This window comes from Ochotona curzoniae, unplaced genomic scaffold (genome assembly GCF_017591425.1).
Source record: "Ochotona curzoniae isolate NIBS_2020 unplaced genomic scaffold, NIBS_Ocur_1.0 contig_1302, whole genome shotgun sequence".
Taxonomy (NCBI): domain Eukaryota; kingdom Metazoa; phylum Chordata; class Mammalia; order Lagomorpha; family Ochotonidae; genus Ochotona; species Ochotona curzoniae.
Window position 1 is genome coordinate 7,628,228 of NW_024465035.1, and position 21,769 is coordinate 7,649,996.

Below are 21,769 nucleotides of genomic sequence, written 5' to 3' on the forward strand. Positions count from 1 at the left end.
TGACCTGGACAGGAGACTGAGGAAGCAGAGTTCTTCCCTGGGTCACCTCTTAACACAGCTTCTCATTCTGAGAGATAATAAGATAGAACGTGCATGAGAGCATTTGAAAATGATAGTTCTGTTTAAATAAAACGCATGGCTATGATTTCTAAGCCTCGCGAGCAAGGTGTGTGTTTCCCATGTTATGCTGGCTTTGGGCAGCGTGCATCTCTTAAATGGAGGTCAGCTGCCTGAACCTCTACTTGACTTGAACTACCGAAGCTTCCATTATCCTCTTCATTGATCCATAGAGGCAAGCACAAATAAAACCCAAATGACTGTCTCCAACAACAAGGAATCCTTAAATGTGCATCGTTTGGCAATGGCATTATCTTAAGACGATTATCCAGTGTATAAATGTTTATTACTTTGCTTTAAGATGCACAATGTAAGATTAACAATCATTGTGTTTTTTGTATAAATGCAATATTTCTGCTATTGTGTTTGTGGAATTCAGCTAGATAATAATTGATTCCGTGACAGGGATTGGCTAATTTGCCAACAGTATAGTATAAAACACATTTATACAGTCAATTACACCCAAGTGCATGGCCTATTTGCTTTATAATTTCATAAACTTGCCAGCAATTTAAATAAAAAAGTTCCATTAAATTATCATATCATGTGATGGAATGATATTGCCAAGTATATTAAACCATGTGTGTTCAGCCAGAATTAATTAAATATTATTACTTTTTTCTTATTAACACATTGAACTTACCCTTCCTACTCTCTACTCGAAATAGAAGCCTATTAGTGAACAAAGTAAACTTAAGGGCAAAGTTTAAACATTTTCCTGAGGGTGTTTCATTAAGAACCCTGGTTCTTTTGTTTAAACATTTGCTCTTGGTAAATGTACTTGTATTGTGAAAATATTTTATGTTCTCAGATATGAATACTGAAAAAGTTTAAAGAATACTTTTACTTGAATTACTCAGGTATTGAAAAAGGAGACATTTATATCATGAGTTTTGAGAAAATCATGATATGAATTATTTGTGTATTATTCTGATATTATTTGTTTATGATTCTAGTGTTTGTGAGTCAGTGAATCTACCTGATGTTAGTTAAGAGAAATATATAAACTGGGTAATTTAGCAGTTCAAATGTGAATAAAATATTGTATTTTTCAACAAAGAACATACCTGTTTCATATGAAATAAATGAACAAGGATTCCCCAGGGGACTCATAGTTCAATAAGTCTACAGTGAACAATAAGAATTAAGCACTTAATACGATCCTTGTTTTTATTTTATTAAAAGAAAAATATAAAAATGAACTCCCTCGCTGAGACTAACTGTTCTAATCAGATGGTCACGATTTCAGGCATACTTTGGCCTTTGTTCTGGTTCTTAGTGCAGTGTTGGGGGAGGAAGTTCCTTGCAGCTGTATGTGTGAAAACATGTCCCTTTGACATCTTTTGGGGGACCTGGTGCTTAGACAAGCTGCATGTTACAGGGATACTCCTTAAGCAGGGAATTTGGGTGAAAGAAGAAAAATGAGTGCTTATATACTTTGAAAATTGTGAGAAAATGGTAACGCAAAATATAGACAAGTGATAGAAAATTACAAATAAGAAAACCATACAGGGGAGAAGTGAAATAAAATCGAAGTGAAAATGCATTTGTAATTGCTTATCAGACATGAATTATATCCAAGGCATAGTTTATAATTTTGTGGTACTCTATTTACACACGTAAATACTGTGTATATTCTGTAGCCTGTTTAAACTGTAAATATTAACTATTAATAATTTTTTATGTAAATAGAAAGATAGCTAGACTTACTCAGTCCATTTTTGTGGGTTCCTAGCATTCCATTATATAGGATTTCATATTTTCTTTATCCTGTTTTTCCTTGATATTGAGACTGCTTCATTTCCCCACTATTCTGAATATCTCTGCACACTAATTTTTGCCACGTTCTCCAATTATTTCCCTAGGAGTGATTTTTCAGAAATGGAACTTTGGGGTCAAAGGGTATCCTCATTTGAGAAATGTTGCCAAATTGCCCTCAAGTGTGACAGTGACAATTTACACCCCCACCAACAGTGTGTGAGATGCAGTCATTGATATCATCGAATTCTTCATCATTTTTCCTTCTTAATCATCAGAAAGGTGTGAAAAAACCTTACCATTAAACAAACATTGATAATTACTAACACTTACTTTAATAAGACATTGCTAAGAATTGGGTAAGCATAAGATTAACAACAGTCTACTCAGACTCAGCAGAAAAGAAATTATCATAGATATTTAATTATTGTAGTCAAAAAGAACCCACCTTGAATAACAGTGTAGACAGGAGTTTTTAACAGACTGTATATTTTAACTTGCTTTCTGTGTACTTTCTTAAACACAGTGTTAACCTATGCAGGTGACTTTAAATTTGGATAATTGTACACATCAAATCTGTGAGTCAACCAGAATTCTACTTATTTGTGGTGAGATAATAAGGATAAAGAGACTTTGCCAGGAAAGCTCAGGTTTGGAAAACCATTTTTCTCCTTTACAATGATTATGGAGAACCTACCTTACTTAATAATCACTTGGAAAAACTTTCACATTTGGGGAACCCTTGTCCTTCAAGCTTTATTGATGCTGATCTTGAAAATTTTGCAGTGTTTCCAAAGCATTTCAGAAATCAGGAAAACCTCCTGATAAGAGGAGAATGTGTTAATGCCAAACCTAAAATCTGAATATTTTGCTTATTCGAGCGAGTGGTGTTTTTGAATAAGGCAAAATCTATAATCTTAGTAAATATTACACACTATTATTAAGGAAGCAAAAAAGAATTGTGCTGGAGTTAATTAAGGCTTTAAGAAATGCCTGCTTTTATTGGCAAAAATTTTTTTTTGTTGCAACAAGGAAACTAAAAATTAAGAGGATGGCTGGCAGCAATATTGATATGCTAATGGATAAACACGCTAATTTAGAAAAAAAACTAATCAGCAAAGACATTACTAATGGAAATGTACAGGAAAATGGCTAATGCTATGCAAACCTGGTATCTACAAAATTAGAAAGAAACCAGTTTTGTTTTTATAATTGTAACTTGAGTGTCGATCTCTTTAACTCAGCTGACAAATCTGCTGGGTGTAAGGAGAGCTAAGTCTCGTACACACACAGTATAACCACTTCTATTCAATGGGAGACTAAGAGATGGCAGATTTTTTTTTTTCTGTCAACCTCATTGGCTCCCAAGTGGCAACTGCAACTGCCTTCTAAGAGAAGATAAGGCAATTCCCTTAAAAATAAATATGTAAATAAAATGTTGTGTTTAATTTGAAAGAGAGAGAGACCGAGAAAAACAAGGAGAGCTTTCACGTACTTGGTGCACAGCTAGAAGCAGGCCAGTCTGAAGCCAAGATGAATCCAAACATGTGATCATCATCTACTAGGATCTGCATTAGCAGGTAGCTGGAGTGAGGGTGTGCCCAGTGCCCACCTGCAGAACAGTGTCTGCGTTTGATCTGTATGCATTGATAACTTCCTTGGTAAAATAAACTTCATAAAAGTAATTCTTTTGGGCAGGCATAAGAATAAGGGATCTTTAGAAAGAATTATGTAGGGCCCAGCGCGGTGGCGCAAGTGGTTAAGTCCTCCCCTTGCACGCCCGGGATCCCATATGGGTGCCGGTTCTATCCCCGGCAGCCCCGCTTCCCTTCCAGCTCCCCGCCTGTGGCCTGGGAAAGCAGTCGAGGACGGTCCAAAGCTTTGGGACCCTGCACCCGCGTGGGAGACCCAGAAGAGGCTCCTGGCTTTGGATCGGCATAGCATCGGCCCGTTGCGCTCACTTGGGGAGTGAATCATTGGACGGAAGATCTTCCTCTCTGTATATCCGCCTTTCCAATAAAAAAATAATAAAAATTAAAAAAAAAGAAAGAAAGAATTATGTAAAAATGCATATTGTGAAAAAAAAAACCTCCATGGACTTCAAACCTTTTTTCTATGCAAACAAATCTTGTAGTCATTTTTACCCATTTTGCAGTACTACTGTATATTTTTAAACCATTTCCTTTCCCTTACTTTGCCTTCTAAACTCAAAGATAGGCAGTTAAATACCTCTAGACCCCAGAATAGCAATTTAAATGACTGAAGTTGTAACACACTAGGCATGATATACTAGAAGATAGCAAGGATTGGGTCAAATTGGTGAAAAACCCCAAACCCAAAAGAGTTCTTGGTGCTGCCAGATCTTTTGATTTACAAGAGAAACTGGATTTCATTTACAGCAGGTGATTTTAATTTTTAAAATTTACTATTTTATTTTTGAAATACAAACTTTGAAATGACATCTCCCCAAGTAGTAAAATATAGAAGTCAATATTTGAGGCTTAAGAAAATTCAGTGACACTTTTCCTTCTGTTGCCATCATCAGCCAGGCTTAAAAACTACATTCATAGGTCTGTGAGTGCACTGATAAATACAATTGCATTTTGTCCCCAGGGTTGATCGGGTCTCCAGGTTGTTCTAAGAGAGTCAGGAGGAGAATGGAAACAGAGCCTGTTCTTTAAAGAGAATATCGAAATTTTTATTGGACAGTTGTACCGAGGAGAGGCCCCTGTTGTAGCATAGCAAGTGGGGCCCATTACTGCTATGCTGTGCACAGTTGGGAGGACAGCAGAAGATGGTCCAACTACTTGCATTGTTGGACCTATGTGGAGACTCCAGAGTGGCACCAGGCTAATGCCTTTAGGGTGCCTCGGTTGTTGCAACTGTTTGTGCTCCAGTGGATGGAGTTTTTCTCACTGTTTGTAATTGACTTGCAAATAAGTAAAGGAATCTTTAAGAAAAACAATTCTACGTGTTTATGGGTTCTGGCATGTCCTATTTGAAACAAGATCATCAACATATATTCTTTGGCATTGCTTTATGATTGAAGCCTTGGGGCTTACTTCTTTCTTCTGTATTTTTCTTTCAATACCTACTAGATTAATGTGAACTGCAGTCTTCCACTATGGTGTCTAACTTGGGAAATGTATTATCTCTAGTTCTGATTTGGTGCCCATTATCCCAGCTCCTTCTACCCTGGACCCCTCAGCTAACCTCTAGTAAATACCAATGTGTACTCTGTGTTCAGATTGAATTTTTTTTTTTAACGTCCTCATGTGAGTGAGAGCATGCAGTGTTTTTCTGTCATTGGGTTATTTCATTTAACATAATGGCCTCCAGGTTTATTTTGCTGCAATTAATGATAGTATTTCTTTTATTCTGTTCTCTCTTGTTTTCTTTTGAATCCATTGTGTGGGTACGCCACCTTTTTTTCACATTCATCTGATGATGGATGGCTGCCTTAGCTGATTCCACATCTTGGCTATTGTGAACAATGATACAATAAAAATAGTGGAACAGGTGTATCTTTGATGCAGTCAAGTCATGTCTTTTGGAAACATAGGCAGTAGTGGAATTGCTTGATCATTTTTATATGATATAAACTATGAGCATCCCATTGTGCAATGGAACACCAGAATGTTTCCCCTGCAGTGGGTCGTGTTTTGGACCAAGCAAGAAGAAAAGATGAGGAAATGGAATTCATAACCCATATCAGGGCATGAGTTAGAATTCTGGCTGTTCCACCAAGTCCTGAACATGACAGGCATTCTGGTGGTGAACCAATAGATAGAAGGTCTCTCTCTCTCTCTTTCTCTCTCTCACTCTCACTTGCTCCTTCCCATTTTCTCTGTCACTCTGCCTTTTTTGTTAAAGAGAGGCTAGTTACTTCATTTGTCGGATTATGTGGTATTGTCATTCTTGTTTAAACCTTGTACTGTACCCCATAAGAAGCTATAAATGTTGTGTGCTACTAAATATTAAAAAATAAACATAAAAATTAAAACTGGGAGAAATCATAAAAAGTGCCTTCACTTCGATGTGCTTTACTTCATTTTTAAGTCTTCTTCCTCCCCGGCTTAGCTATGGAACATAAGATAGGCTAGACTGATGGTAGGAACCTATTCGGGCTAATCATGTGTCCATTAGCATACCTGGTTTGCGTTAGTGCCTAGAAGCTGATTCTCCTGACACATGAAATAATTGATTTCCTCAAAAGCATGACCTCTTTGCCTTTGTGTGAATACTACATCTTTTTGGAAGCTCTTGAACTTAATATTGTCAATAGTTTTCTCCATTTTTGAGGCAGCAATCATTTTCCAAGGACAATTTGGGTCAATGTTTTTAGAAGCTGTTCTGGAAGAGAATATCAATAAATATAAGATACTATTAGTTCAACCCATTAGCCATAATAATGACTTTATTTTATCTTAGAATCCAAACTTCTAATTGATAGTTGAAAGGTACTTGTAAATCAAATGAGGGAAAATAAATAAATATGCTGTTGGCATTTTTAAAGATGTAATTAACAACCCAATTAGTGAAGGTAACAACTGCTCCTCTTGGATTCCTACTTCTTAGGTTTTCCTGCATTCTCAGGACAAACCATCTTTATAAAAGGATTTCCTCTGAAAGATAGAGGGATTTGGGAAAATATTCCAAAACTGTGGGAAGATATCCTTATTCTGAAGGCACTCAGAATTACCCATGATTTATCACCTCCACTTCTAAGAAGCAGAATCTCTAAAGAAAGCAATTCTTACCTGTTATAACTGATTATCATCAACTGTCGTCAATCAGAGCATTGCTTCAGGCTAGGTGTAGGGTTAAGGTATATATGTTATAGACATTTTAATGATGCAAATTTTTCTGATGAGTAAGTTAGAAATATTCTGTTTTGTGTCCTTGATTATTTTTTCATCAATGTTTGACAATTTTCATTGTAGAGAATTTCACTTCTGTGCTTAAATTTATTCCTAAGTATTCGATCTTTTGTGGCTGTTGTTAATGGGATTTCTTTCAGAATTTATCTTTCTGTGTTTTACCATTAGCATACCAAAAAAGGCTACTTTTTGTGTTTATTTTGTAACCTGCAACTTTACTGAATTTATTTCTCAATTCTAACAGTGGAATGTTTAGGTTTTTGCATTGCAACATCATGTTATCTGCAGATTTGTGTAATTCAAACCTCCCTTTCCCAATATTAATGCCCTTTGCTTCTTCTCTCTAAGTGCTCTTGCTATAACTTTCAGTAATTCAATGCAATCTTTATCAAAATACCACTGACATTCTTTATAAAATTTAAAAATCAGTCCTAGAGTTTATATGGAATCACAAAAAGATCCTGTAATAAAAATGTAGTGCTGAACAAGAAAAATCAAGCTGGAGACATCGTAATATTTGATTTCAAAGCATACTACAAAACTGTAGTAATTGAAACAGTGTGATATTGGCATAAAAAGGATATATAGATCAATGGAGCCAAATAGAAAACCAAGAAATTAATCCACATATGGACAACCAACTGATTTTTTTTGACAACATGTTCAGACCATACCGTTGGATAATGATGATCTCTTTAATCAGTGGGGCTGGCAAAACAATGTGTATATGTAGAAGAATGAAACCGGATCTATACTTTTCACCGTATATAGAGAATAAAATAAAATGAAACCTCAAGATGGATTGAAGATTGAAGGCCTGAGACTATGGAATTGCTGGAAGAAAACAAAGGCACAATGCTCCAAGACATTGGTGTTGGGGATGACTTCTTGAATACTTGAATAAGACCCCCCAAAGCACAGGCAACAGACATGAAACTACGCAAATGGGAGTGTATGACACTCAGAAGCTTTTGAACAGCAAGTAGAGTCAAGAAACATGCAACTTTACGGGATGAATATTTGCTACCCACCTGACAGATGATTAATCTCCCTAATAAAACAGCAATTGAAAAACTCAATAGGGGCCAGTGTGATGACATAACAAGCTAATCCTCTGCCTACAGCACCAGCATTTTATATAAAAATGTTTCAGTTTCAACCCAGCTCCCTGCATGTGATGTAGAAAAGCAGCAGAGGATGGCTCGATTTCTTGGGCCCTGCACCCGCGTGGGAGACCTGGAGGAGGCTCCTGGCTCCTGGTTCCCGGCTTCGGATCGGCTCAGCACTGGCCGTTGTGGTCACTTGGGCAGTGAACCGTCGGATGGAAGATATTCCTCTCAGTCTCTCCTCATCTCTGTATATCTGACTTTGGAATAAAAAATAAATAAATAAGCCTTTATAAAAAAAAGTTGGGCAGCTGGGACTCCGACTGGCACTGTGCTTTGGGATGTTGTTGCAGCTGTGGGTTACCTTTCTGTGTCACAACACCAGTCTCCATCTTTCCCCTTTTTCCTTTACCCTTGATCAGGATTAAAAACGTGGCTGTCCAGCCCAGGATGCAGTGTAGAACCTGACCACGGTGGCACTCACTAGATACATGAAAAGAGGTTCTTGCCTTTGCCTGTTGAGTGGCTCGCTTTGCTTCTCACCCTAGAACAGATCACACATTTTTATCTTTCTAGAAACTAGGCCTCCCCCGGATCTGTTCACTGCTTCCATTTGTTCCCAAGTCAACTTTAAAAGGCTTGGTCCAAATACTCTCAGTATTGTCCTTGTAGGATTCTAACATTCCTGTCTTAAACCTCTCTCAGAATCCCAAGTCTGACTTGGCCATGTCATGATGGGGCCATTATGGCTATGGGTGTTGAATTTTAAAATTGTAATTGAGGACCTGCACTGTTGCACTTAACCTGCTGGCTGTAACACATTAAGTCATATAGAAAGCCTCCGTCTCTCCATGTGTCCTGCTGTTCATTTTATTGTAGTTTGACCTATTTCCTTTATATTATCTATTTGTTCTTATCCAAATAGTAATAACTATGCTTTTATTTTTTTAAAGATTATTTATTTATTTGAAAATCACAGTTGGAGAGAGAGAGAGACTGAGAGGTTTTTCCACCCACTAGCTCCATCCCAGTGTGACTGTAATGGTCAGGGCTGAGCCAGGTTGGGATCAAATACTTGAACATTCTCCCACTTCTCCCATTTTAGTAGCAGGGAACTACTGGAAGTAGAGCAGCTGAGGCACAAACAGGTTCCCTTAAGGGACACTGGTGTCGTAGGCAGCAGCTTTACCTGCCATGCTGAAGTGCTGCCCCTAACAAGTTTTTATGTTTTATTTTCCTATGAATAAGAATTTTAGTAGCATTTTTCCTTCATTTAGCAGCTTTAGTAACCCATCAAATAAATCAGAATTATCATGAAATACATGTAATCTGTTGTCTTTATATTCACTGTAAAAATTTAAATAAGCAACATTGTTATAGTTTCTATTATGAATTGTACATTGTATCTCTTCTCAAACATGATTTGAAGGAATTTAGAATTATGTCTATAGATACAGCTGTCTCCACTAGGAGTAAAATTTAAACTAAGAGGGAACCAGGTCTGGGTGGGGATGACAGAGATCGTCTCAGTTGGCATATAGATTCCTTCCGTTCCAAACGTGTCTACATCAGTGTAAGCTCTCCAGCATGTGCATAAAGAGCACCTGATGATCGCTTGATCTCCTGGAGAAACATTAAATTCTAACACATGTATGGGATCCAACTCAGATCAGAGAAGCTCGAGGGTTAACAGGGACTCTCCAGGCAAAGCAGGAAGGTGTCAAAGGACATGTCAACCTGGTGGTTTTGAAAGAAGCTATGGACGTAACACTGTCTAGTAGACAGGAACAATAGAAAAGAAATTGTATTGTTCAAACTAGTTTTTCCCAGTACGTCCTTGTTTACCACGTAAGCAACATACTTCAGCCATCTCTCCCATCCTCATTTAAACTCTATGTGTGAATATTCATTTTCCCTATTTTCACATTTTTGTTCCCCTTCTCTCTCTGATCCCTTACACATAAATATAATTAAGTTGTACTTCAGAAATATCATACTATACAGCTTCTTTAATTTGCTTTATTGTCACAATAGATATATTATTCTTTCATATTCTATCAAAACAGCCTTTTTATCTGGAAAGGTTTTGAAAGAATCTGGTGCGGAAAAGTCAAAGAGAAACCAAGTGTGGAGGTAATAGGTAAAACTACGAGCAGTGAAGTGTAACTAACTGATAATTACACAGCTTCCCTGATCAATAATTGTGCGTCATTGAGTAAATAAATATTTTAAGTTCAAGTTCCTCATCTGTAAAGAGGGAATTAATTAGTATATGGCCTGTCTTGTAAGATCCTCAACAAAATTAAATGAAATTTGTAGGCGCAGGGCTAAGAATAGTACCTGCACAGAAAATGGAGCTGAGCGAGGATGCTGAATATTGGTCTTCTGCAGTAGTGACTGAGTGATGTGCTAAGCTCTCAAAACAAACATTTGGTGGAAGGACTGACTGTAAACTTGAGGAGGGCACTCCATCTGCATTCTGGCTCCTTGGCTAAAGGCACATCTCTATTCCAGAGGCAGATTTAGAATTTTTCCCAAGACCTTTTTTTGAGAATACCCCTGAAAGAACCATTACCCTAAAACACCAAGTAGGGAGCCAGGAGTTTGGCAGTGGACAACTTCTCAGATACGCTCCTGTTTTTATTCAGCATGGCTCCAAGGAAGTGGTAGTCACAGTTGACTAAGACTGCACAGGAAATTAATTTCATTTGACTTCCATGTGTGTGTGAGGTATTATTTATATGTTCACTATTATTTTACAGAAGAAGAAAGAGAGACACCAGAGAATGAGGGAATAGGCTAATGGTAAAGCAGGCCCCAGACCTCAAACATCTATGTCCCTGTCTTAATGGAAAACTTGAATAAAAATCCTTGACAAATGTTAATTTTAAGAGAAACTATTGTGTTTGAAAATAAAGTTAATCAGTAAATAGAGTAATTGCTATATCTTAGGAATTTGAAGTGCGGATCTAACAGCAATTCTTGCCCTGCACATACTTTTTTGTCTGAAGCTTTTGGAAGAATTATATTTTACACCAGAGCTCCCAATTCTTTAAATCATGCTATCCATGCTATGGGAAGTTCAGCTTGGCATAGAATAAAGTTTACAAAACTATATTATTGGCATGCCAAACAGGAGCTCCATCCACCCCCCCATCCCCCGCCCCAGCAGCATGTAGTGGTGGCTGGGAAAAGGGAAGGCAGCTTAGGACTGCTCTGGGGACTCTCACCCTACCAGATGCTGAGAGGCACTGGCAGGTCCCTGGGTTGTGCTAGGCAAGCTCTGCGTGTGTGGAGGTAGGGAACTATAAGACGTCTGGCAGATGGCACAGGTGGGGTGTGTAGGAACCTATGGGCACATGTCCAGGTGAGAATGCCCCTAAGGGGCTTCCATGAGCATTGTCACTGTTCTAGCAGGCAACCAAGGTGCTGAGACTGAGTTGTTTGGAGTAGGGAACAGGAGGACCTTTAAGGGTCAGACCAAAATGCCAGTTCACCTAGGAGGCCGGAGCTGGAGTAGTTAACATCAACCATCATCAAATACCACTCACAAGCACACACTGAGGCTGGGATGGGGGCCTTCCTTGCAGGGCTGGATCAAAGTGCCCACCAGTGAGAGTCAGAACAGTGAATGGGTAATGTGTGGTTGGGTCATGATACTGAGCAGCATGTGAGTCAATCAGGACTGGAGGCAGAATTTGTGGGGGCGTAGGGGTTCTCACTCCTGTGGAACAGCAATCTCTATTGGCGTGTTCAAGACCTGTGGCTGGGAACAGACCTGATTGGAGTACTGAAGGGACATCCCAGCTGGGATGGGGTTCCCACTGGTGAGCAAGAAAGCCAGAATGACAGTAATGGTCTAGGCTGGACACAGCAGCAGTCTCTCTCGGCCTGGGTATGGACTGGGTCTGGGGAGCACCAGACTGGGCTAGACTCCAGCATCTACTGGTGTGCATGAGAGGCCAGCATGGGTGTAGAACAGGCTAGGCTAGGACTCAGCTCCCGATGAACTCCAGGAAAGCTGTGTCTGGGTGTCGACCAGGTATGGCTTGGCTATAGTACCCCACAGTGAGAACTAGAATGGGTGTGGGCTGCTAGGGCAAGAGCACTGTTATCATCAGAACTAGAGATAGACAAAGTCAACCTGGGCCAAAGACCCACTGGTGTGTGCAACATCTTCCATTGGGAGGAAACCTGATACAGGAGCCTGGGAAACTACTGTCAGAATTCAGTCCGTGCAGATGAGTGCAAGAACCAAGAAAAGCTGTACAGACCAAGCCAGGTTATAATGCCCACCAGCACACATGTGGGTCAGTTCCAAGGGTGGGCCAGGCTGGGCCAGTTCGTAACATCCACTGGCAAATCTGAGAACCAGGATGGGATGCAGGATGGGGGGTCGGGCTGCAACATCAGCCAGTTCACATCAGGGCAGGGCCTGAGGGCTGGCTGGGCCTGGCTGGGCTGCAGCTGCCACCAGCACAAGCTGAACTGGGTGCAGGCTGATCTGAGTCAAGCTGCAGCACATGCTGGTGGATGTCAGGGCAAGGTGAGGCAAGCCTTGACCATCAGGGGAAGGTCAGTGCTGGGTCCATGAGCCCTGGCTGGAGGGGGTTCAGCAAGGCTCAGGTTGCCTGGCTTGGGTCCATAAGCCCTGTAGATGGGCATTCTGGTGGGGCCCTAAGTTGTCTGGCTGTGAGCCCTGGGTGTGGGGGATCTGGTGGGGTCCTGGTCACCTGGCCCAGGTCCTTTCCCCACTGTGAGATGCTTGCCAGGTCTGTGAGCCCTGAGGTTGGGGTGTCGGAAAGGGCACACGTTGTTCATGGCGTGTCTGCACAGCGGGGACTGGGTACATGAGCCCCTGGGGTGGGGGATCCGGCTGGGCCCGTGTCACCTTGCTTGGATGCTTGTCCCACCTGTGTGGTGGATGCCAGGTCTGTGAGCCCAGGGGGTGGCAAGGTCCGGTAAGGCCCAGGTCACCTAGCTCGGGTCCTTGGCCTGCCTGCATGGTGGGGGCCAGGTCCATGAGTTCCTGAGGGCAGCAGGTCCAGCACAGCCTGAATCACCTGGCTGGGGTCCCTGACCTACCTTCAAGAACTGGTCCCCCTCAGTGGAAAAGATGGAGTAGTGGACAGCAGACCCTGATGCACACAGAGGATATGGCAGCCCACTGAGCCCTGCAGGGGACATCTGTACCATCCCAGCGGAAGGAAGACAGAACAAATTGGACAACAACCCAAGCCAAACAATGACAGCAAATATCTGGGCGAACGGAGATTCTGAGGCCAACTATGTCTGCCAGTGGAAACAGAAAGGAGTTCTTGACTTGGGGATCGGTGAGATTGACATTTCAGAACTACCGAAACCACCTGGGCAGAACCCTTGGATTATGTGCCACATTGGGACTCTGGCTTGATATTGGGTGGCCATTCTCAATCCTTGGGTACTAGAGCAGTTGGCAGGCTGGGTGTGGCTTCTCCTCTTAACCCCCCTGAAACCTGTTAAACAAGAAGGATAAAAATAAAATTTGGAAACAATGATCACACCCACTTTTCCCTAACCCTTGATTCATCCCACTCTGATCAACTATGTTCACATCATCAAAAATTAAAAATAAAAAAATCTAAATCCATATTGCTGCAAGTGTATACTCTTTGATTACTTGTTTACAAGTCCAGGTGTTGATTTTTCATTTATTTCCCCTTTGTTGGTTCCGTGTTTTGTTGCCGTAGAGACAATTTTCTCAACACGTTTCCCCTGACAGTTGATGTCAACCAGTCTCCCTTATTTTTTATCTGGAAACGGAAGACAGAATCAAGGAGAACTGGACATTTTCTTAGATAGTCTGCGACTTTGAATGTGATTCTCCAGAGGCGTGGTGTGTTTTGACCTTTGGAAAAGTATATCTCACAGTAATTAAAACAAGGCCAAGTTCAAAAACGCAATGTAGAATGACTAACTGGAAAGCTTTTCTTCTCTCCCATCCCCCTCCTCTTCTCTCACCTCTCTTCTCTTTCCTTCTGTCCTTCTCCATTTTTTCCCATTCCATCCCATCCGACTGTTTCCATCCTAGTGTATTCTATCCTCCCTCCCTGCCACATTCATTCATCTCTCCTTGTTTTCTTTCCTTTCCTCCTATTCCAATTCTCTCTTCCCTCTCGCATCTGTGTCTAGCCCAAATTCTCTCTTACACACACACACACACACACACACACACACACACACACCCCTTGTCTTCAGGCGTTTCATACCAAACTCCCTGGAAGTGCTTAAGGCTAAATCAAAAATGAATAAATGTTTCCTTTTACCAGGAACTTTAACTTTTTCTTTGAAGTTTAATTTAGTTCCCGAATGTTAAAGACGATATATTTGATATCTGTAAATCTGTCTGTACTCGTCTGTGCATGTGAATATATATACATGAGCAAAACTGAGAAAAAAGGGAAAAAATCCCCCAAACTTCTGCTTTGACTGCAAGATTAGAGGTTCTAACTTCTTGATTATTCCTTAACAAGAACATTTGAGAGAAATCAGTATCTTTTGTCCTCGTTCCATATAGATTACTGCAGTTTGCAGACAGCCCTCTTTGCATATTATGTAAATAGAAAGTTACGTTAACAACACTGTAGGTAATGTAGGAACATTTTTTTTTAATTTTTCTTTTTTTCGTATAGAAAGAGCTCCTGATTAAGAGCTGTGAATGCTGTTCATGTTTAATTCCTTGCTGACTCCCCAAGTACTGTCTGGGATGCTTCAAATACTTTTTTGTAAAACCATGAGTTGCATCATTTGCATTTGGTATCACCAATCCTGAAAAGATCGAAGTTGGCCCAAAGGAGACTTTTGAATATATCCTTCTCTCAGTAAGTTAGGTAACAGGTAAAGTATGTGTTAGGTGGGGGTGGGAGTGATGGGATAGGGAGGGGGTAAGGAGTGAAGGTTGTCAAAATAAAATCCAACATCCATAGGTAATATTTTAATGAGTGTGTTGCAATCTGAAAGGTTGTGGGAGGAAGCAGACTTTGCAGAAATTTCCAAGCAGGTGAAATGTGCTCTGGCAACAGTAAAGAACAGGAGGGGATGGGAGAGGGAAGGGGCTTGGATGATCTGTACAGGGTGTGTCGAGTTTTATATTCACAGTTGGTACTTTTGTTGATGCATGCTGTGGATTTTTCAATTATTAGAATAATGAACTATTGCTTGGCAGCTGATTATAACATTTAATAAGTGCACAGAGGGACTTACTAAGCCACTGTAAAATTTGCCCTTGAGGACAATGCAACAACAGCTACAGAAAACTCTAGAGCAGCCTGATTTAGTGAAATGAAACTTTCATTTTGCCAACTAAATTGGTGGTCCTGACTCCTGACTCAGCGGGAGCTCTGAAATGAGATCCTGATCTGGCATCAGTTTTCTGAAAATCTTGCAAAAAATCTTTGGAAGTAAATGTCCATCCAGCTTTCCTAAGAAGACTTCCTACTGAATATAGAGAACAGAGTTGCCCTGTTAGGGCCAGTTGAAATTTGTTTGTAATGAATGTAGCTGCAGAAGATTACATAGCTTCATCAGTTCTTGCGATGGACTTGCCTCCACTAAGCTGCCTCTCTTTGAGCAGATAGAGTGCATAACATTTCTGTGCTATCAGGGTTGATTGACTCCTTCCACGATATTTTGGGAAATGTTTGTTTTGATAGTGTGTGACCCAATTCATTTACAATAGCAGTGGAAGTTCAATATGATTCAATGCTTAATATATGAGTACGAAACATGACTTCCATCTGTACTCCAAGCAAAGACTTGGATACTTGTTGGTTTTCTTCATCCACAGTGATTTTTTTTTTCATTCTTTCCACGAAGTGGTATTGTGCTATTTGCATTCATCTGTTCAGGTCAAAATATCTCAAAATATTAAAAATGCTGGTGAAAAAGCCATTTTGAAACTTTGTGGTAAATGTATGTTAGATAGGTTAGGATTGAAGGGGGGGAGCAGAAATTAAAATCTTGTAAGAAAAACATCTCCCATGAAGCTTATGAAGCTTACGCTTTTCTGTTTTTAACTCTTTCCCATTTTTCCCTTCCAACTCCATTAGTCTCCAAATAAGCACAGCATATTATATATGTCGAAAGAAGTTTTATTTAGACTTATAAGGGCTGATCTATTCCCATACTGTTTAAATTAATGTTCAAAAAAGAATTCAAACCACACTCTAACATTTGGACTATGTAAGAAGGAAACAGATTTTTGGGGAAAAAAAAAAAGATGTTGTTTTAGCTAGGCAGAATGGGCTGCGGGAACATAGACACGTGCAGACCGAATTTCTAAATGTGTGTATTATCTGATAAGGTCTGGGCTGCTCGTGTGTCAATTCGGAAAAGAGGGTACATGAACACAATTTCTTTCTTTCCCACCCTCTTCTTTTCTTCCTTCACTCCCTCTCTGCTTTGCTGCCTTCCTCGTTTTCTTTTGATTTCATTGTAATTCGTTTTCCTCTCTTGTTTTTCCTCTCCTTCTTCTAACAAGGTGGGGTTTACTTTTGTCTCCACCACCTACAGCCTAAGGCTTGGAAACATTGGAGGTCTTCACCTAAGTGGTTACTTTGCAGGCCAAATTAGCTCCAGAAACACAGGGTGACTCTAAAAAAAAAAGAAAAGAAGAAAAAAAAAAAAGAACCAAGAGTCTCTTGAAATAGAACAGCCCCAATTTGCATCAGGTGTAACACTGTGAGAATTAAGTTCTGATTACTGTCTCCAAACACGGCATATGCCTGACAGGCAGCATGCTTTTGCTAGGTGGGCATCTGTACAGTTGTCCGCATCAAAAAAGAAAGAAAATGGGATGGGGGAGGGGGGGGAGTGAGAGAGAGAGAATGCATGGAAAAAACAAAGTAACCGATTTTGCATAAGTGCCATCTTCATAGTTTTCAATACAACAGAATTTTTCAGTTCCTTAAGTTCAGGGAAAAAAAAAAGCACAAAAATACTGAAATGTAAAGAAGCCTTGGAAAGGGACGTAAAGCCAACCTTCTGTCAATATATGTCGTTGATGTGCTTTAGAGAGAGAGAGAGAGAGAGAGTGTGTGTGTGTGTGTGTGTGTGGTCTGCAGAAAAGAAAGGGAAGAGACTGCTTCCTTTAAAACAAATGAGTTACATTTCAGTTAGCCAGTTTTCAGCAGCAGTAACTTTGCAGTGTTGGCTTCTATTTGTAGCATGTTTGGAAATATATTTTTCTCACAAAGGAGCTGTATTTTTAATGAAAAAAAAAAGAAATTATGAGCCAGAAAAATGTCAATGTCTACCTGTTTATTTTTTTTAAAAAAAAAAATCACCTTCTAGCACACAGCACCACTCCTCCATGTAGTATAGTGTGGCACTTGTCAATGAACTAGCTAACACTCAAGGTGAATTTATAGACTTCTGCAGACAGGTGGATTAGATAGCAACTGGGGCACACTGGGTGGAGGATGATCCGAATTCAGTGGCATGAAAACAGAGGCTGGCAAGGTGCTGGGTGTTCACTACACATTTTTGGTTGCCTTACTGTTTAACAATAGTCCTCATCTAGAAAGAGCTGTATTGGGACATTTATGTTTCTTTATAATAGGCCTGTGAACATTGAGCAACCAGGACTTGAAGTGGCATCCATATGGGATGCTGGCACCGCAGCCTGCAGCTTAACGCACCATGCCACACTGCTGGTCCTAGAACAAGGATTAAGAAACTGCACAGATGATTCTGGTGGCCAACCTGGCAGAAGACTGCTAGAAACAATGTGTTTCTCTGGGGTTAATCAAGATGCTCCTCTCTTGCCTGACCTGACTGGAGCACTACCTGTGGAAACACGGTATGCAAGGCTTCAAATGACCCTCCTGTGAAGCTGCAGACTCTGAAGGTGTTGTTTGACCTGCAAAATGTTCTCGCTTTAAATTCTGAAGTACTTTCAACACAGAGAAAAGTCAGGACAATAACATCATGGCAGCTCCTGGTTCTACTCCCTGGATAACAAAGCTCACTTTGTCATGTGATAAAGTTTTCTGAAAGCAATAAAACATGACAAATGCAAAAAAGAAGTCATCAATGAATCCGAATCATCCTGTTACCTTTTGACTTTTGTTCAAGTGAGTTTTGTTCAAGTGTTTGCATGATGCTGCGTCCCTTTCTGCAGACGATACGCTACTGCCATCCCCATGGACTAGTTCTGCAGGAAAAAGCAGGCTGGATTATGTTGAGGAAGCATATAACCTCTCCCATCTCAAGGGCTGAGTTCACCTAGGGTTTATTTCTTGTTCACAATCTGTGTCACACAGATCTTGGGGGTGAGCAGGAGCACTGGGTTCATAAGTCACAACATGGATCAGCTTGATAGAAAGGGCAAGTCACCTGCACTGGTGCCACATGAGAGGAAAAACCAATGTAACCCAAACACCAGCCACTCCAAGTCTTGGACCAGGAGTGACTCGAAGCATTGCTGATCACTTGAGCACCACTCCTCCGTTGCTTCTAAGGCAGGGATATGAAAACAATTTGGGACAAGCAGTAATGACTACCAGGCACAGTGTTTTTGCAGGATGTATTTTAAGATTCTCTGGGCAACTTATATCTCTCACATGCTCTGAATCTCATTATGATGCATTTTTCCACGATCAATTAGGGTTGCACCTGGGGAAGCAGGGAGGCAAGGCTGCTCCATGTTCAAAATACTTCAAATATGTGTGAGAAAAATCTTTTTGCATTTCAGCATCATAACAAGTCATTGATATAATGAGGACAAAGAAAGATTCTAGTAAGCTTTTTGTTCCCCATAAAGAAGTTGAGAGTTGAAACGATACTTGTGAGCTGATACAATGGTATCAAATGGTCTTTGACCACCAGAAGACCATGGGAAGATGGAAATTGTGATCGAGTTCAAGTTCTGAGACATCTGGGGTAGTAAATAGCATCACCGCAGTTCAGTATTACTCCAGATTCTTCCAGATTCCTCCAGGACTTGGCCAAATTTTGGAGACATGGATGGACAGGATTGCAACGCAAAACAAAGCTCCATGACCGAAACATAAAGAAACAGAGTTTTGGTGCCAAGGGGGTGGCAACATGTTTTATAAATATCTTGAAAGCTTCCGGGCACTGAATCATTAAAGCAAAAAAAAAAAAAATTCTTTGAGGTGCCATCAGAGGGAAATTTTTAACCTATCGCTTCAGATGCCAGAAGGACAGTAAAAAGGAAAAGGGAGGGAAAAAAGGAATTTCTGTCCTTTTTGTGTGCTGTCAGGCTCCGTTTGAGTGAAATGTATTCTGATTTATTACTGACTGCCTCAGAAGGAAAAAGAATGGGGGTGCACAGTGACATTTCATAGCTTTGTTTTGGTTTGTGAGTGTGGGCAGTGGGACCAGCCTGTGGGAGAGAATATGCCATGACAAGCCACCCGAAGCCACAAGCCACGTCGGATTATCCATTCCACGTCCTGCCTCACCTCCGTCTCCTCCAACCCCCAAATGTACCATAATTAGTCTTGCAGGGCTTACATGCCCCAGCCACACGCCTGAGGCATTATCTCTTATCTGTGGTATTACGTGCTGTAATCCCACAGCTAAATGTGGTAACCCAAATTCACAGAGATGCTGTAGCCGGCTTGCTGAGATAACCCTCTGTGGTGTGTGGAGTGCCAGGTCGCTCGGAGCCTGTAGGCTTGGAGTGCTAAGGATGCTTTGTGTAGCTTCATCCTACGCACCCTATAGCTTACCCATCCTTCCAGAGATCACAGGAACCCTAAATAGCAAACATGGCATCCTAACTAGAACACCACCTGTTTTGTGCAAGTGAACATGGGCTTCTGCCACCCGGCTGCTTCTCTCGCTCTCAGTGAAGAAGAGACAAAGTTTAGAGTCCAGCTCTGTAGTGTCGCCTACAAAACATCCATGAAACTGGTAGATACAGGCTCATTGTCTATACCCAGCCAACAGTACCTATGGCACCGAAACAACAGGGACCTACCTATCTCCACCTTGTGCGCGTGTTACTCTGAACAGTTTCCATGTGCGTGCAGGTGCAGGATCCTAGGCAATAAAGATCATTGCTTCACACGCTTCTTTATTCCACATTTTAGAATATTCTGTGGCTTTTTGTTGTCAAAAGAAGTATGTTATTCCTCTTTCAGCTCCCCCCTTCTCATCTGCCCTCCTTTGTTCCCCTGCCAGTCTCTCTGTGTCTGTCCCTTTCTGTCTCCCTCTTTCTCTCTCTGCTGCGGGATTGCTTAGAAACATGCAGGTTTTGACATATGCTTTTACCTGAAAAATATATCCACTCCTGCTGCTTTATTGGACCCCCTAATTACTTGTAAAAAAAAATAATAAATTGGGCAGGTGTTTGCTCTTCCAGTTGATTAATTGACAATGATTTCACTACAATTGACTGCAGAAAGCTAGGAAGCTACGGGTTGGGGTTCATCAGCTTGAGAGGAGAATTGACAAAAGGCTCAAATTGCCAGCAACTATATGTTTTTCATTGCAGGGTTGGAAATATCTAAGTCCCAGTGTAGTGTAGAGCTCTGTCACATATATAATTCTCCGTTTTATACCCGTGAAACTCTGAGCTGACAAAATGCATTTAGAAAATGTTTTCCCCCTCAGTGAAAAAGATCATCCCGATCAGTCACTGTTCTGTGTGGAAAGAAGTGCATTACAGCAGAAACAATGGAGCCTAATGTAAACTTGACCATGTTTCTTCACTGTGTTGGAAGTGTTTTGTTTCTCAATTTGCCACCCTCGGAAGCAGCAGCTGACAGTCGAGGATGGTCTCTTAGGACCGTGCCTCATGGAATGCTAGCACAGTGAAGCTCAGGCCACTCTGTGCTAATTTTTTAAATAGCTTTAAATAAAAACACATGATACCTTCACAGCAGTGAGTAAATAAAATACGCATGCACCAAAGAGAACTAGGTCTTTCAGAAGCAGATACACAAAACCACACATTTTTATTCATGGTTTGATCAATGCAAAACAAACACACACACAAACAAAAACAAAAAAATAATGAGGTTCCAAAAGGGCTTCTAGTGATGTATAGAAGACATGGGATAATGTAGAATTTGTACTTATAATTAAGAGTCCAGGACATAAACCTTAATTTCAGACTACCAGGCTTTCAGAATAGGCTGATAGAATTCCTTGTGAACAAGAAAGTGGTGAACTATACAAAATAAATTCTATGAGAAGTTTGGCTGGAGTTCAGGCCGTGTTTTTATGTTGATCCTTGGAACTCATTCATTCCATCTATTTTTATTTTACAGCTGGGCTTGTAAGCATGAATAATGTAGATACACAAATAGCATAGAAAGTGACTGTAGCCAGGAGGTAGGGAAAGAGAAAAGAGTCTACCTTTCCTGAAAACAACTTCAAATAGGGAAGGCATTTTCATGCTTTTTAGAAGGCAATAACAAATAAAGACTTACCAGAAATGCTTATCCACTCCAAGTATCCCTTGAAATATTGAGTTTTCAAACATGGAGATGCAGATAACACCTTGGTGGGAGTTGCTGTGAACTTTTTATGGTATTCCACTATATGCTAGTTTACTAGATTAAAAATATCAGTCTTACAAAAGGAAAATAAAAGATTTCAAAGAGTCTTAGAACTGAAAGCATGACTTGCTGACTTCACCTTTTGTTCCCCAAATTTATCAACATATAATTCAGGTTAAAAATATCTTGAAGGATCATGGCAAGAAACTTATAAGTTTATTTAATAAAGAATCAATGTGAGAATCCTCTCCTGTATGTTTGCATAGAAAAAATTATATTCTTGATAAAAAAAATGAAAAGGTAAACACTAGGTATTTAAAGATACTGTGTATTTTCAGTAAAGGGCTTTGGGTCCCAACTCCATTTGCTGAGATTCCTGTCCTTGGCTATAAACTTC